General features: G+C 41.1%; 1 protein-coding gene across 6 annotated transcripts in view; it reads right to left on the bottom strand.

The window, feature by feature from the left end:
* Window positions 1-11722, bottom strand: part of ERBIN (erbb2 interacting protein) — a 122697-nt gene extending 110975 nt beyond the window's left edge. For 5 of the 6 annotated variants that reach the window (XM_072858782.1, XM_072858785.1, XM_072858784.1 and 2 more), the window contains exon 1: window positions 11451-11586. The gene's annotated coding sequence lies outside the window, so the exon portion shown is untranslated. Of the gene's footprint in view, window positions 1-11450 lie in introns of all 6 variants that reach the window. The other variant, XM_072858788.1, reaches the window with a different exon arrangement.
* Window positions 11723-17976: the final 6254 nt, after the last annotated feature.

Here is a 17976-nt window from a genome sequence, read left to right as displayed (position 1 = left end):
TGCAAAATATTAGTTAGAAACTGATCAGATGGAACTACAGCTTCTAGAGAGACATGTATTTTTCTGTCAATGCAATTTTTTATATCTTCACCTTCCAACTAGGAGGAATCAAAGTGACTACCATCCCCTTTGCAAAGAAGTAATATGCAACAAAACACACTCTGCCCTGGGCTTGTTTCTTTATCATAATAAAATCCTGCAATATTTGCAGCTATGAGTCGTAAATGTTCCCACTTCCTGTCTTGAGAACTTGCTGGAATTAGAGTTTGGGCAGAAGCAACACCTTTCACCACTCATTTTTATTTTCATCAACCCTGGTTTTCTACCTGCAGTATCAAGCAACTACATATAACTCTCACAGGGATGTAAAGAAACACCTAACCTACCAGCCTTAAAAAAAAAAAAAAAGAAGAAAAAACACAATCCCCAACCCCCACACCAAAAAACAAACAAAAAACCCACCAAAACCCTGTATGCTGTGCACAGGCCTAGATATCAAGGAGGAAAACATAATACTCTCTTTCCTAAACAGCATTCCTATTGATAGCCTCCTTGTTTCAATTTTCATCTATGGCATATGTTAATCAAAAGCAAAAATAGGGTATGGGGAAACAAACGGTAGCGAAAACGCCAAAAGTGTAAGTCAGCAATTGGTATTTAATACTACCCTCAACACAAGAAGTCCTTTTTAACCCCTTAATTCAGGAAAGAAAGAAGACTTGAAAAACATAACTACCACATTCTGTTTCACATGAGTGTGACATTTTTATTCATTTGACATATGTTGCTTCCTGAACGGATTCAATGTATTTTGGCATTCCAGAACAAAACTGCTCTCATCATGTTTGGCACTTCATGTACAATGCAGCCAGGAAGCCACTCCTTAGACTATGCAGCCATCTGCAGCAGATACCAAAGGTTTTTAAACAAGCAAGCTGCACTGCTGTAAATATGCAGTATTTCGATACACAAGAAAATTCTCATCTATTAACCACACTTTCCACCTAATTGCCTGGAGATAAATTCAGGCAATCTGCAACACATAACAGTTCAGCACAAACGAAAGCATAAAGGGAAAAGAAAAAAGAAACTATTTCTTATCAGAAGATTCCTGGTTACCTAACTATTTTGCTTTCTAAGCTGTGTGGTCCATACAGTAAAACAAAACAGCTCCTGCTGCCCTGCTTTACATGCACTCCCTCCCCAAAAGTAATTACCAGAATTCCTAGCTAAAACTAGGATGGATCAAACAGAGGTCAGAAAAACACAGCAGGCCCAAAACAATATGAGACTTTGAGATAGAAAGCAAGCAAAGGTTGGGTACATGGGAGGAAGAGGAGGAACCACACTCAAAACCCTCTAGCTAATAAGATGGATAAACTGCCCAGAAAAACTGCTGCACCAAATCTAGGCAGGTTACACAATTCAGTCTGTGGTGACAGGAACACAAGTGGAAACACATTCATCGACCAGAGTTCAAAAAACAGGAGTGTATATGGATATGTGTATTCATTACCCATTTTGGGATTGTTAGATTTCAAAAAAATATATTCTACCAAAACACACACATAAAGATGCACTCCGACACTTAAAACACTACGCAGTGCCCTAATGAAAGTCACTACTTAAAGAAATAGCATATACAACTAGACTTCCATTTTACTTTAGAAAATTCCCCCTTAAAGAACACTTCTATCTCTGTCTTGTGTTACCCACCTCAACAAGCCGGTTTGCTTTTTAGTTTTACATTTGTTTAGTATAAAATGTAGTACTAAAACCAGTAAGCTTTCATTTACAATGCAGCTTTTAAAATAATTTTACTTTAATATACCTTTTTTACTGCTATGATAAGGAATAGCCACTATTTCTATGCACAGCAAAAGTTTAAAAAAGTCAGTATTTTCCAGATTCTAAGCATCTTCTTCTAGTTTATACAATAATTATGACAATAATTATGTTGAGCTAATAATTACTAGCTCAACATTATTCTCAGCAGTTTTAGGAGTTACCATCCTGGGCAAATAAAGGAATCCCTGAACTGTACCTCTATTTTTTTCTTCTACATTCATTTTACAACTCATATAAATCCTGATCCATCACAATCACAATTGTGATGCACAAGAATTACTCTTCTTTGCATTAACTGTAGTTCTAACTACAAGATTCTTCACATCTCCCATGTGGCTAAGCGCCATTATTCTTGTCCTCTATTTACTCAGCTTTGCTCTCGCAACGCGCATTTGCTTTTTGCCAACTTACAATCTCTTTTCACTCCCAACACAGTAATGAGGCGTTTAAGCTAATACTTTTTGTACTGAATTATTTTTCTCTTTACTTAGTGTTGTGTTCCTCCAAGCCAACAGATTATGATTAAAGAAAAAAAGAAGAGCTGTCACATTATTTTTAATTTACTACATCAGGCATTTTGGAGATTAGATAAGCAACCATTACAACAAAATTAACAGAAGGCTATTATTGAATGGTTTCCAAAGTATTTTTGCCTCTTTAGATAGGGAAGGATGATAGTTTACTGCTTCAAATAAAAAATTTAAGAATTACTCAGAATTTAGACAATTATATTGAAGTACAGTTTCTCTTAAAGTGCTGTTATCAACATAGATAATAATTTACTACCTAAAGTCAAAAACAAGTTTTACACCTGACAGGAGGTTTAAATAAAACCAAGATCCTTCCTTCCCACCACAGTGCAAATTACAGCCTCAAAACTGAATTCAAAGTTGATTTAATAATAACTTAGCTTAAAGTGTTACTTAACTTCCAACATCCTGTACTTTCTAGCAAGAGAAAAAAAGAGGTACAATACTACTTTGACACTATTGAAGTAAAAACTGGGACAGTGCCGTGCTGATTTGCTATTAACATGTCAGCCTCTTTTTCTCAGAATAGGAAAACGGAACTGAAGAGCACAATGTAGGAATTTCAGAAAATTTCGTAACTGTGATTTCAAATAATTTGAATCATCAGTGCATACCTCCCTTCAGACTTTTCAAAGATTAAAAACAAGTTAATACAAGTTTGGGGAAAATGAGTAACATTCTGATTTTGAGTGAAGGTTACTCCTCTGTAGATATTTCATACTCTGAAGTTGAAATTTAAACCTTTGTCAAGATTTAACGTAAATGGAATGATGGGTGATCTATGGATCTAAAATGAACAAATATATATTTGAATTCAGTGGAAACAGGCAGGGACTCCATCACAGACGAGATAAAGCGAGCACTGTTTCTAAAAGTTTAAGGAACAATTTGTTGGTTCTTGACCAGTAGGTTTATGTAGAGGGAGAAGAGAAGTAAGAAAGAGGACAAGAAAAAAAGTATTCATTAAAGATATGGTTCTCTCCCATCCTGTAACACTTTCTTTTAACCTGCTCCATTGACAGGGTCATAATCGTTCCCTTGAGGCATCACAGGCTGCTGCTGCAAAACCAATTCAGTAACACTAATGTCATGAAAGACTACAGCACATTTGAAATCTTGACAATACCTCTCCCACAGATCCCACAGATTTCCCACAGGAAAATCCCACAGAAATGTTTGTCTGCTCCACTGTTGTTCTCTAGAAACAGCAGCATTGCAAACAGCACACAGGAATGCCACGATCCTCAGTACTTCTGCTTTGTTTCAGTAAAGCAAGACAAAATAAGTCCTCATGGAAAAACAGAGGAGCTCACCCACATAAACAGAAGCAGAAGAGTAAATGATTCTCATCTAAGTCTATTAAAATCTATTTTAAGTCTATCTTGCTTTTCTAGTACTTGTCTTGTTTATATTTTCATTTATTTAGATGAAATCTCTGGTACTGGACCCAAAGCATTAACGTCTAGATTAAGAATAATGCACTGGAAGAACAGGATTTTCTAATAGCCACAGAGATCTCCCTCCCTCAAAAAACATTGTTCAGAAAAAAAAGTCTCCTAAAAGAAAAGACACAAATAAGCTGCACTATAGTTAAACAATAGTATAGTAAAATAGTAAAGCTCTGATAGTTTCTTCCCCTCCATATCAATGTTTCTGATCTTATCCATCAGCATCAGAGCCAGATGGCTTGCCAAATTCAGAGTTCCAATTGATTTCCCCTTCCTGTCACATTCCCAGAAAGGATGGAAAACCACAGGTTTAACCATCTTTTCCTCCTCTTCCTACTTAGAGTTGAGTCCTTAACTTAATTGTTACCTTGTTTTTAATAGTTTTCCAACACCCATATGTGAACCAACAAAAGTGACCTTAAAGTAAAATTCTAGATTTGTTCCCAATATTATTTTCTAGCATTCTACACTCGATTCCCCCTGCCTGCAATTCCTCCCAGAAGGAGATCTACAGAAGAATTAATTAATTACTTAGAATAAATCACCCTGTATAAGTTTACTAAAGCAGAACTTAAAATAAATAGTGTAAAGGCTGGATAGCTATGAATCAGAAAGATGCGACCTTTTGAATTCTCTCCCTCAGCGATGAACTTTATTGCCAACCTCCAAAAAAATACAGAGCACCTCAGAAATTAAGTGACCCACAGCTCCAGGGTTAACATCACATATGATTATGTGACCAGAAGTAACCCAAAATGAGTATGTTCTCGTAAAAGGAGCTAACTACCAAGCTGACATTCCAGGTCGCCAAAGACTAATTTGCCACAGCAAGCAAACGAACCAGCCGCAGGGTATCAGTGCACATCAACAGCTGTCTGCACATTCATCTCCTCCTTCAGGTACACCTACCTGTTAGGCCAAAGTGGAAACTAAGTAAATTCAACACCTGCATATTATACTCTGTAGCATGAGCATGGAAAGTGAGTACTTACAGAGCATTTAAGTCACGAAAGATTTAGGCTGTTATGCTGCCATACTTTTCAGTTTACTTTTACTGAAAATACAGGCCTCAACCTTGTAAATACTTCTGCAGCCAAGCTTTTTATTTTTTTTTAACCACAAGCATGCACAAGCAAGCACAGCTCATTAAGTGTAGCGTTTCCACAGAGGAACAAAAACTATGATTTGCACTAGTGTCATTATTTAAGAGCTCTCCGATACTCAGTTTCAAATATAAACATCTATCCTATCCTGAGGGTTACCTGTAAGCAAAGACAGAAGATCTGCAGTAATTTGATCAAATTGCTGACAGTTGGGTTGATCTTCTAAACTATCATTTCTCCCGTCAGGGACAGTAATGCCAGGACAACTACAGTCACATGTGGGGGGAAAAGCAGCAGTTCTCAAGAAGTTTCTTAGCAGCCTACCAGAAGTCTTCCAGACAAGCCTGGAAACACTTTCCACCCTCCAAACACTTAAGATGACATCCATAGTCATTTTGGATGACTGAACCTGTGACTGACATTCACAGGCATCTGGCATTGCATTTCAGGCGTTTGTTCAGATGTACTGATTTAGCTCGAAGCATCTATGCCCTCTCCTCTCCTTCTTAGAAGGCTTGGAAGTTTTGGAAGATACATACTGAAAAACTTCAAGGACAAGGAGGGCAAGGAAGGCTGAAGAAATAGTTTCTGCAACTATACTAAACTTAGACCCTACATTATGGGACAGCGGACTAAAGAAAAACATGAAACTTTTCTTCAAGAACTGCCTGGGAAGATGGGGCCCCCTAAGCAGCTGCTACAGGAACTTCTCATGCCAACTAGAGTTGAAAACTGATGAGAAGGCTCCAAAGGCAGCAGTAAAACTCAAACCACAGCACTTCAGACACCAAGACCATCCATTCTGGAGCTACCTTTAAGATACTAACAGAACTTCAAATATTTTTAATTTAGTTATTAACATTGGAGCTTTCCCCACCAAGGGAATAAGGCCCCGGCCACTTCACAGGGAGATACCACCCATCTCAAATTAAGAGTTAAATTATAAGTGTTTCATTTCAAGCCTTTGTAACTTTTACTAACACTTCAAACCACTTCACAGCTTCTTCTACTCCTAACGCTAGCCCCAGACAACTGACACAAGAAGTAGTCACTGAGCATTAGAAGCTCACAGGAAGACAACTATACCCCAACCATCTACTTCAGAAGTGCAATTTTAAGTTCAAGAGAACACAAAACTCAACACTCCTAAAACAAGTATATCCTTCCCACCTGTTTGCTCCTGGAAAGGAAATTCTACTCAAACAGCTGCAGTCTCTCCCACTGGAAGCGTGTGACAGTCCAGAACAGTCAGACCATTCACTACTTGTACCATGTCTATGCATCTCTGTTCATTCCACCCCAGCCAGCTTCATGACGGGGTCTACAAGACATGAAGCACAGCACCATACATATTGAACTATACAAACCTGGAGAATTCAGTGTGCTTAGAAGACTTTTTTGTTTGGAAAAGGAGCTCATGCACCCAGTGAATTCCAAACTGATCACTCAGAAGATATTGATCTACAGTTTCTTCCAGTTATTATTCTCACAACATGCATCTAAATAAGGGAATCTTAAAGAATGTTTGCTTTTAGCAGTTGTTCTACTTTGCATCTATAATACAGCCTTATGCTTGCAGAATTCAATTATACAAAAGCATGAAACAAAAGTTTGAGAAACTATTAATTTTATTAATAGAACTATTTTATTAATAGAACTAAAGTTCTATTTACAAAAGATGCAAGAGTGTATAATATTGGATATTCAAAAATTGAGAAACTATGAAAAAGTTGTGCGTTTTGGAATCACTTACCTGCTTCCTGGTAGCTTTGCTCTTACAGGGACAGAAGTTGTCCTTATTATCCTAAGTAATCTTCATGGTTTAGCCTGTGCCTAATCATTGGATGGATACAGAACAGAAGGCGGTACAAAGCATTCCCGCTCCTTCCTTAATCAAAGTTGTGTACAAGACTTGTAACCTAACATTTTCCTGGCCATACCAAAAAATAGTATGGAAGAGTACGGCCATCCCATTCATTATCTACTGAAGTGGATAAAGAGGGGAGGAGAGTACATACTACCCTATGTAACAAGATTGAGCCTTAAAAGACAAGAAGCTCCAAAGGCTTGGTTACCTCCTGACATTATTACAACTTCCGACACCCACAGCAGCCAAGATTGTTCACATTGTTCTCAGACTCTGCTTAAACATCACTTTTTGTTCCTATGTATAATGATCGCTTAGTATCAAGTATCTACAAATTAGTTTCAGATACAGAAAGAACTAATCTACTTTTCAACTTAAACTACCCTAGTGAAGCTAGTCACAATGCTGATGTCCTCCAACATAAGTGCACTTCACTTTGGTTTCATTTAGACCAAATGAAGAGGTTTGTTTAGCTTTATTTCTCAATTATGCAAAGTCACAACATATTTTTAAAGGTGGAAGGTGCAATTTAGTGTTGAAACATCATGCCTCTGTATCACCTTCAGGGGAAGTACAGGTGAAACTAAACAGAGTAATAAGCCAAATACCCATATTGAAGTTTAAGCATCAGAGAAACAAGTATCTTAAAAAGAACTGGTAACTAATGAGGGAGAGCAACAGAAAAAGCAGAATTATCCCAAGATTACTATATAATAAAAATACTACCAATTTCAGCATAGCAATATTCACTTTTTCCATTTTTCTTAGGCAGAAGATGAGATTTATAAATCTCTCCTAAATCAGCATCCTTACTTTCAAATCTTAATATTTACAAGATTTTACTCACAATACATGAACATTATATTCTTAATCAGAAATGCAGGCTGTATTTCAATAAAGTAATCTTTTTACAACAAAAAATCCTTAAAAAAACCCCATACCCATCTTGTCATTAGAGCAGTCAAGTTTCTCTATATATTGCTGTCCGCTTATAGACTCAATAGAATTGCTTAACAATTAATTATTACTGAAGTACACCAGGCAGTGTTATTTAGGCCCACTAATTTTTACCAATATTTACTCAACAGGAGATAGCATGCCAGCTGTGCTGATACAGTGGGCTCCGCATGCCACCTTCACAGTTGGAAACTGCAGTGGCACACTGCAGGTGCTCCCCAAGAGATGAAGAGAACTATAAGGACTGCAGGAAATCCATGTTTGAAGCTTTGACAAGCCCCCACCACACCGAAAAAAGTACTTCTTGTCCAGAACTGGACCAGAATCTGCTGTGCAAGCAGCCACAGAACTGTTCACAAGTTACCCACAATACTAACAAAAATATATTCCTTATGCATTCAAAGCATTAAGCAAAACTCTCAAAATCAGTTAAATTTTTAGAAGTTGTAGAAGATGTAACCTATACCTCACAAGCGTGCACTGGACTTCACAGATGTTCCAAAGACACTAAGGTAGCAATGTAAGAGGTTACCACAAACACTGCACTTTCTAAAGGGGGAGGAGGGGGGAGGGAAGTTACCTACAGACTATTTACTACACAAACTGATAAACATGTTACCTTCAATGTTTTCATTCTGATGTGACAAGTGTTGTCTGGCATATTGTTTTACTCACTCAAAAGCTGACAAGGTAAAATAGCAATGTTTCTAAATCTTCATTTGCCAGATAATTCACATTTAGCTACCTATATCAACTGTCACCATCAACATTTGCATGCTCACATAGGAATAGAGCCTACTATTTTCATATCCCTAAGAGTAGCTTTTCCATCAACACAACTAGTTACTCATTCAGAAAAGGTTAGATTTGTAATTCCTCTATGTGGAGTAAACGTCAGACCCTCCTTTAGCAGATCAGGTTATTCCATAGGGAAAATCTGCTGAAGAGATGACATATCAACCATTTGAGCTTCACGTAACATTTTCCCTAGAAGATTTTCCTTTTTGTTTTGGAGCAGGAAGGACAAAAACAAAACAAGAAAACAAAGCAGACAGCCAGTGATTCATTACACCCCTACAGGAAAGCTGAGTTGAGGAATTTGATCCCATCCCCTTCTATTTCTAGAACCTACTGCTAACATGCTACGTATAATGTATGTTACATATGCGCAAGCCTCTCCTTAGCTTTATTGTTCCAAGCATGGCTCTTTATGCCTGGGACTACAGACTCTGAATGAATTCCACTGAGGACAAATCATAACACTGTTCTCTGACACCACCAGGTTAACACACTGTGCAACTTTCAATCAATAATACTTTCTCCATGGAGCCCCCTCATCAATTCCATATGAACTGGATGTGCAAATGGATACTCCATGGAGCACTGCATTTATACCAAACATTATCTACTGGGCAGCTTATTCATAAGACAATTCTATTCATATTTTTACTAATACGATAATCACCCTAATGATAATCATATTCCATACTACGCCACATGCTGTAACTTCTAGCTCTTTGACTGCAAGCATACCTAAAATTACCAATGTTTACTTGAGCTTAATTTAATTCATGAGCAAGGAACAGCCAGGTCAAAAGAATGTCTCCCCAAGCCATTGGCACATACCTACGAAAGTGTTGTTTCAAGCAACGTGAGCTACCATGTGTATACTTAAATCATTTTATTCATAATATGAGTATCAATGTCCGATTGATTTTTAGTGGAGATGGTTGATGTCAAGAAAGAATACACTCCTTCATAACTCCTAAACTATGTTAATGACATGAATGGCATTCTATGATATAACCATTAGCTGTAAGCAGAACTGAATTACACTTTCATCATTAAAAAGGGCCTTATCCATAGCTACCATGGTGACAAAACACTAGCGTAAAACGTTGTGGCTCCACTACAAGGATCTATTCTTCTACATGGCATTGAAAAATATCAAGTGCATCATGAGAAACACAAAAGGTCTGAAAAGAAACAAAATTGCATCCATTACGAACATAGTGGTTTACAACTAAATTTGTCATGCATTGCTACAATTCCCCACCCCCCCCAAGAATCTCAAGTCATTATTGGGACTGAAACACTGCTTTGGAAAGCGATCGTTCTTTGTAAAAGGATTACTCTATTTAGACTTCATTGCTTTTCTGCCAAGCATCAGCCATATAAGGAAACCAAAGTTCACTGCCATTTGTTTTGTTCAGCCCTTTCTGACGCCTAAGAATAACCCTTACTGCTGCCTGGAAAGGTAAGTCTATAAATTGTAAGCCAAATCATTTACTCGTTATCAGCCATAGAAGCCACTTGAGGTCAGTTACGCGTTAACATTTTTCCTCACAGTATATCAAACAGATGGAGTTGGATTAGCAACTTTTTCCTTGAACACTGCATTTCTTGATGCTGTTAAAGAACGACATATGTAGGAGTGTTAAAAATCTGGCATAGAAATGACTTTGTCCAAGCCTCACAAATACCAAGACATCTCAGACACTTGAGAGACTGAAGCACACACATCCTATCTGACCAACACACTGCTTTAAAGTTTGACAAACAGGAACAAAAATGTAAGTAAGCTAGCAGAGAGCTATGGCTTCTAGCTCATTTTGAACATTCACAACACGAGAAATTCCTTGCCTTCATGAAGGAACTAACCAGTAATTGCCTCTTTGAGGCATGTGAAATGAATCTGTGGTGAGCAAGACTGCTTTCACTACATGCAACTTAGTTAGTGTAACTTAACAAGCACTAGTACAAAACCTTACACCAAAACTTCGTATTTAGTTTCCCCTCCAACAGCTTCAAACGGGACTCCTTTCAAAAATGATAAAGGACAAAGTGGTCACCAAAACCAAACAAGGCTCCATTAACTAGGAGGTTCAACTGCACATACTTTCAAGAAGTCAAACCACTAGCTGCCTTTTTTAAAAAAAAATGAGATTCTTAAGATAAACTTCTGCAAGGATCAAAATGCAATACAGACCTCTCCTATACAAGCTGAAAAATATGCAATCAACTCGTCATCTTGAGGACTGAGAGGGGGCGGAGGGGAGGAAGAGAGGTGGCGGCAGCAGTCGAGGGGGGAAAACTGCGACAGCGTTTACAGAGGACTACGAGGGCACATTTCTATAAAGAAATTTAACAGCTATCTTGAAGAAGACCGGCCACTTAACCGATATTCCAGAAAACAAGGTGAAAGACAAACAAGAAACGGCAGACACAGGCAGCGCCAAGGCTCAAGATCTTTCGAGTAAATAAAAAGATACTACCTCCTTTAGGACTGTATTTCCCGAGAAGTTAATTATACTCGCAGGGTTCGCAATCGTTTTGGAAGGGAAGGAGCTGAAGCAGCAGAGTCAGGGAGTCGAGCAGTTTCAGTTCAATACCTTCTCCGACCGAACAAAGAAACTTCTGTGCCTGAGGAGCTTAAAAACTTTCGGTCTCCCAGACTCTTTCCTCAGCCTCCATGAAACCAGAGACTACGTTCATACAAACAGCATTTCGGCGGGAGGGGGGGAAACACAAAGGACAGCTAAACTATGCAAGGCGGAAAACACAGAAAAATAAAGGCCAAAAACAGGATATCAAAATGAAGCGTGAACTCCTTCCTTTTTCCCCACCCCCTTCAGCAGAGGAAGGATTTTTCTGTTGCTACTGCTGCTGCTCCCCGAGCCTTCTCCATTTAATTTACCTTGTCTGTCGGGCGTTTAAACCAGATCCAGCAGGCAGGAGTTTCTTCCAACCCCAAGGAAATACATAAAATCCAATCGAGTTTTCTTCTTGTTAAGGGGGAAGGGGGCAGAGGAGAAGCGAGGAGAGGAGGGAGGAGGGGGAAAAAAGATGCAACAGCTTTCGACGAGGACGGGGGCGTTCGCGGAGCGGAGCGTGCGACGTGCGTGTGCACGGGGGGAGGGCGGCAGCGCAGCCGGGCTCCGCCCGGCCCCCGCCACCGGCCGCCGCGAGGTCTGCCCCGCGGGCGGCCCCGAGCCGCGCCGGCCCCGCCCGGCGCCGCGACCGCCCGGCAGAAACGACGCCCGGCGGCCAGACTGCAGCGCCCCCCGCCACCCAGCCGGCCCCGGCAGCGCAGCGCAGCGCGGCCCGGCCCGGCGTCGCCCCTCGCCCGCCGGCCTGCCTCCCCGGCGCGCTGGGCGCCCCCGCCCCGCCCCCAGCTCCTCACCCGCGCCCGCGCTGCCGGAGCGCGGCCGCCGCCGCCTCGCACCCCCCTGCTGCCGCGCCGCCGCCAAGGGCGGGAGGGGAGCGGGATGGCCGCCTGCCTCACCTGCCCGCCCGCCGCCGCCCTCTCTCCCCGCCTCCTTTCGCACACTTCCCCCTTCTCTCGCCGCTTCAGCCTCCCGCCCCCCCCCGCCCCGGCCTCGGCCTCGGCCTCGGCAGCGGGGGCCCGGGGAGGCGGCGGAGCTGCGGAGAGGGGGAATGCCCCGGGGGACACGCGTCGGGGCGGGGAGGGGTGAACGGGGGAAGGCCGCCGCGCCCCTGCGGCTGCCGGGGCCGCGCACCGCCGACCAGGCCGGGGGAGGCACTGCGGCGGCGGGGGGGGATGGGGGCGGAGCGGGAGCCGGGGCAGGGGCCGGGGCCGGGCGGAGGCGGCCGCCGCGAGAGCGGAGAGGCGCGGCGCTCGCGCCCCGCTGGACGCGACGGGAGGGGGAGGAGGCCAGAGGCGCCCGGCGGCGGCGCTGCCCGCCGTCCCCTCCCCGCACCGGTGTGGGGCTGAGCGCGGGAGGCCCCGGCGCAGCCAATCCCGAGCCGGGGGCGTCGTGAGGGACGGGCCGCCGCGGCCAATGGGGCTCGGCGGGGGGTGGGAGCGGGCTGAGGGGGAGAGGGGCGCGGTGGGGGCCGGGGCGCTGGCGCGGGTCGGGGGCCGGGGGGGGGAAGGGCGCGGGGCGGCCCGGCGCTCCGCGGAGGGGACGTACCCCGCGGCCGCAGAACGGGCCCTCCCGCCTCTGCCCGATCTGCGGCCCGCACCGGGGACCGGGAGGGGGCCTGTCCGCGGGCCGGGCCGGGCGCGGCGGGTGCCTGCGGAGGCCCTTCCTGACCCGGTGAGCGCTGGGGATTGAGACCCCCGCGGTACGTGTAGGTGTCGCTGGTTTTGCCCCGCGGTTTAGGCGTAGTTTGTCTTCTGCAGGGGCACGTCAGTTGCCCAGGCAAATTCGGTCCCGAATGATAAAAGTCTCCTCGGGCGTGAGCAGCTCAGCTTCCTAATTTAATAATTGCACGTTATATCCAAATCGCTGAAACGATTGATCACGTATCAGGCGTTCACTGTCTTAACGTTCATGGCCGTCCCAGCAGCTGCCACTCCATCGCGCCTTACACTCCTTGACTTTCAGTTACCAGGATCTGGGGGAACAAACGCATCTGGGGGAAAAACTAGCAACCTCCACCCAAACATAATGTTTGGAAATGTTATATTAAACTTTGATGCAAACTACAACAGTTAAAATAATGCCGCATATGTAGTCACACTGTTTCACATGAACCCGAGAATACCGTTGTATTTTCTCTTCAAGTATTTCAACACCCTCGGTACAATATGATGGCACTGAAAATGCTGTTAACTGTAACGTAGTCGTATACAAATACGTTTGAAGAGCAGCCAGTGGGTTTACTGTAGGTCACACGCCTTCGATATTGGTGTTTGTTGGACTGCAACAGTACGTTAATGGAAATGTTTTTCTGTTTAATTTCCTTGATTGTTCAAAATGGGTATTTGATAACATGTTGTGTGCACAATATGCCATTTTAACAGTCCTGGAGCCTGGAGTTCTGCTCAGCCACAAAACAGTGCACAAAGCTGACAGCGGGGTGGATGTGTACATGCTGCTCACCTTATGCTCCTTGTGTTCTGCAGAGACCATGTCTAAGGACAGAGGTAGTTTTGTTTTCACGCCCGTTTAATCCCTGGCTTCTCTACTGGGACTGCCACCAACTAAGCTGGGATAGTGTTTTATTGTGATAATCTGTTTACTGAGTAATGGAGAAAATGCTAAAAATGCCATTTCACATGAGCCACTGAACAGCAAAGGAAAATGGTATGTCAGGTTAGGACTGACCTGCCCCTGATTTTAGCATACAACTAGATGTGAAAAGTCCTTTAAAGCCTCACCAGTCCCTGAAAGTAACTCCAGTTGATATGTCCCGTTCAGTATCATTAGTTGCTTCATCCAGTTTCTTACAGGGCTTTGGATGAAGAAGGTTTGATCTTTAGCAACAAAACGTACGGTTGATCACATTTATAAAAGTCCACTATATTTAACAATACTGTTATTTATTTAAAACTTCTTAGCTGTGTATGGGAATTGTATGTTTGAGTATCCAATTTGTATCCAGATATAGAAAATAAGCATGCATTTCTACTAGGGTAATAATACTCGCTTATTGTTTCTTTACTTTTCTGCAAATCCTCTCTCCATCCTTCCAGAGTCTACAGTCCTCTTTGGGGACTACATCTATGCCTAGATTTAAATAATTACACTGAATTAAATACAACTATCAGAGTTTGTAAAAAATAAAATTATATACGTATATAATTTTCCCAAAACATTAAATCACTTCGATTTCTTCTTGTTCAGATAAGCCATTTTCTTCAAATGAGTCAGCTTTGGACTAAGGCCAAACATGAGAACTTCACCCCCCCTGACAACAGATTTAGAATTTCTCACTGTAGTGCACTACACTGGTGCTTTAATAAAATTACTGATTTTTTAATCTCATGTGAACAATTGATCATTCATGTCTAATACCCAATAATGCATCCTTATCATAATTAATATGAATGGCTCTTTGTAACTGGTGCCCTCCATCATGAACTCTTCAAGGCACCTCTTTTATGCATGAATTATCGTAACTTTTTTAATGTGGAAATGTTCTTTGGCAATGTTTACTGCAAATTGCCCAATGCATTTATTAATGCAGCAAGGTAATAGATGGGTGTGGAAAATTTATAGCAACTGTTGCTCCCATGGTGAATCTACCATAGTTGTAACGTTAGTTTCAATGTAAGATACTATTTCACTTACAGTTTTAGCCATCAAAACCAAAAGCCTACGCAAAGTCTGCTGAAACTATGGCTGGCTAGACCACAGCTCCTGAAGACATTTTACATAGACAAGATACAACTATCTATACAAATTAAGAAAATACCAGGAGTTATCCCAGGTATTTAAAAGTGCTATATATATCAAGACGGTATTTAGATTACAGCTTCAACAGAATCCCCAGCAACATTAATTCCCAGAGTTGGTATCCCAGTTACCAAATAATTACAGATTAAGTGCACAAGGTACAAAATACAGAATTACATGAGTCTTTCAAGTGAGACTACATGACTGATCCCACTGGAAGTTTAAACAAACTCTTTACGCACGATTTCACGGTAGACACCAAGCCCAACTCTTCTCATTCAAATTTCTATTTTTATATTTGAACAGGGACACTAGTAAATACTGCAACAACATGCAGCTAAACTGAAAGAACAGTTGGTGAAACAGCCACCTCTATGTTTGTCCCTTTCAAGAGTTCAGTGGTCTGAAAAACGTATACATAGTTTTTCAGGGTAACAGGGTTTAACTGCAGCTTTTCCCTATTCTTACTACTGTTGTTTGTTACGTTCATGCATTTCCACTTTTCCAAGAGCTAGACTGAAAGGCCCCCAAGGTAAGCACTTCTGCTTATTAAATGCTCAGGTAGTGACTTGAACGGTGGATTTTAACTTGATTTGAATTGGGACTTCTGGACATCATTGCAATATAGATATTAAATAATAATTACTGGAAGTAATAACTGCCTGAAAGACATAAGGAGACAATATGTAACCTTTTCTTTAACAAGTATGTATTGAAGTTTATCTTAGACACTCCATAATTTAAATTTCCACATGGTCCATTCAAAATGTCTTACTGTAACATTTTCTGAATTGATCTGATTCACAACTGGATTACACCACATTTGTGCTGGTGAAATCAATACAAAACTGGTATAATTCAGTGGCAATTAAGTCTTAGAAGTATATTGTTTTGAATTCCTAAGTGCATAATGCCTATCTACTGTATTTCAAGAGAAGCTGAGTAAACAACCTCTGTTCAGTCTACTTTGATACAATCCCAAATTTACACTGGTCAAGTATTGCATTTACGCCATACAAAGAAGTTTTCTCTGTATTTGGTTGCATTATTTTTCCAATAGTAAAATCAAACAGAGTGATGAACGTAAATGTATTGTGTGGCTAAGTTTTGGAGTATTATGCAAGTACCAATAGAAAAGCTTGGTAACACCGCAAACTATTTTGTATATGCTGTATTCTAGAAATGGTTAGGAATGTTTTAGAGTTATTTTTAAACATTTTATTGTGACTTTTTGTTTGTATTTCTCTTCCTTGGTTACCATGGGTGAGCTCCTGAATTCTGACTGAGGAACACTTGGCACAGCGTTTCGCATGGAGGAGAAATACAAAAAGGTGGTGTTAAGGCACCTTTACTCTTGCCTGATTGGGACTGCTTTGCTCCCAGACAGTCTCCTTAACACTGACTTTAAGCTATGCTGCAGCCTCTTAGCCTAAGAGCCTGTCTTGACAGCTGATGCCCCCACATAAATCTTGCACTGATCAAAACAAACGGAAAGGAATGAAAATGCAGCCATGCCGTGTGAGGACATGGACATCTGCAGATCATAACCATCAATCTGTTGCTCGCAATGTCCTGCAGAACTCCTTCTGGCCACACTGCAGACAAAGAGTTAAACATGAAGTTGGCAGAAAGAGCCAGCTATGAATGCTGGCATGCCTAAAATAAGCCATGTGCTCAGTATTTTGCCTATGCACGAACAATGGTTTTCGACTGCCTTTGGTAAGGTTCTCAGATCCAAAAAGGGTGACAATGAATGCTGCTGAGGATATTTATGTCCAAAAAGCAATCCTAAAACAATACTGTACCAAATTCTAATCAGATCTGGAATAGCTTTTCTAGAGGAAATCAGTTAACGCTAGCTCTATAGTAGCGCTATAGTAGCTCTGTACTGGTCATATGGCTCTTCAAAGGTCAGTAATTAGTGCTGCACCCTGTAGGAAAACTATCAGTCCTCTATCCCTCCACTGGTAGGAAAGAAGAATTTCTGTGGCAAGTTTGTTTAAAATTAATTATGGTGGGTTTTTTAAGCTGATTAAAACCCATGAGAATGTGTTCTGGAGTAACAAGTTCGTGAATAGGTGATGTGTAAATACACACTGTAAATATATCACAAATAACACTCCAGAATTATTCTATATAGGCACATTTATTATGATACCCATCATGCTAACCATTAAATATATCCAGATTTCTCTAACTCTAGGATGAATTGCATTTATTTTACATTTCATGGCTTCCTTATCTCTATTCTGACTATTAATTTTTCTTAGAAAGGGCTAACGCTGACAATCCAAATATCTTCGTTTTTAGCAACACTGTGGTATATGTGCAGGCTTAACAAATTCCCTACTTTTTTCTTGTCATTTTCTGTGAATAATGTCAGTCATGTAAAAATAAAGACTAACAATATGTGAATTCCTGGCTTCGGTGTTGGCTCAATGATTTTTAAAGTTGAATTTCTTATGGACTACCAGGTTTGGAATCACAGGTTAAATCCTTTTGAAGCAAGGAGATCCAGACAGTCCAGTGAGATGAACTATCCTGTCTCTAGGCCTGTTACACTAGTAGATTGTACCTTAAGTAAAGAGTTTTTGATTTGTAGAAAAGCTACTGTGGAACATTTTTAGGAGAGTTCAAAACCCAATCCTTTCGACTGTCCTCCATCTGCAAAATAGGGTTCACAATAAAAGATTACTTTAGTTTGGGGAAAATAATTACTTTTTTCAGAATCTGTTAAAACAGTTGTAGATTTTTTTCATCATATAAGAAATCCTATTTTAAGTGCAATTAAAAAAGAATCAGTTTGTCTTCCCCGTTTCTCTTCTTCATGAAGTCTTCAGTTCTCCTTTAGTTATTTTTTCCCTTTCTTCTCCCCACTCAACAAATATAAATGACATAGTTCTAACTGCTAAGAAATGTTCTCCTTTTTTAAGTATTTTATCCCTTCTCCTATGAACAAACAAAATATAAAAGATTGTACTTGTATGACTAGCATAACTGAAAACGATTATAGACATCTTCAATTTTCCTTTGACAAGAATGGTCTCAGAGTGGCTTTTTAAAATCTAAAATAGACTT

Source organism: Ciconia boyciana, chromosome 4 (genome assembly GCF_034638445.1).
Source record: "Ciconia boyciana chromosome 4, ASM3463844v1, whole genome shotgun sequence".
Classification (NCBI taxonomy): Eukaryota; Metazoa; Chordata; class Aves; order Ciconiiformes; family Ciconiidae; genus Ciconia; species Ciconia boyciana.
This window is presented reverse-complemented; position numbering and strand designations above follow the sequence as displayed.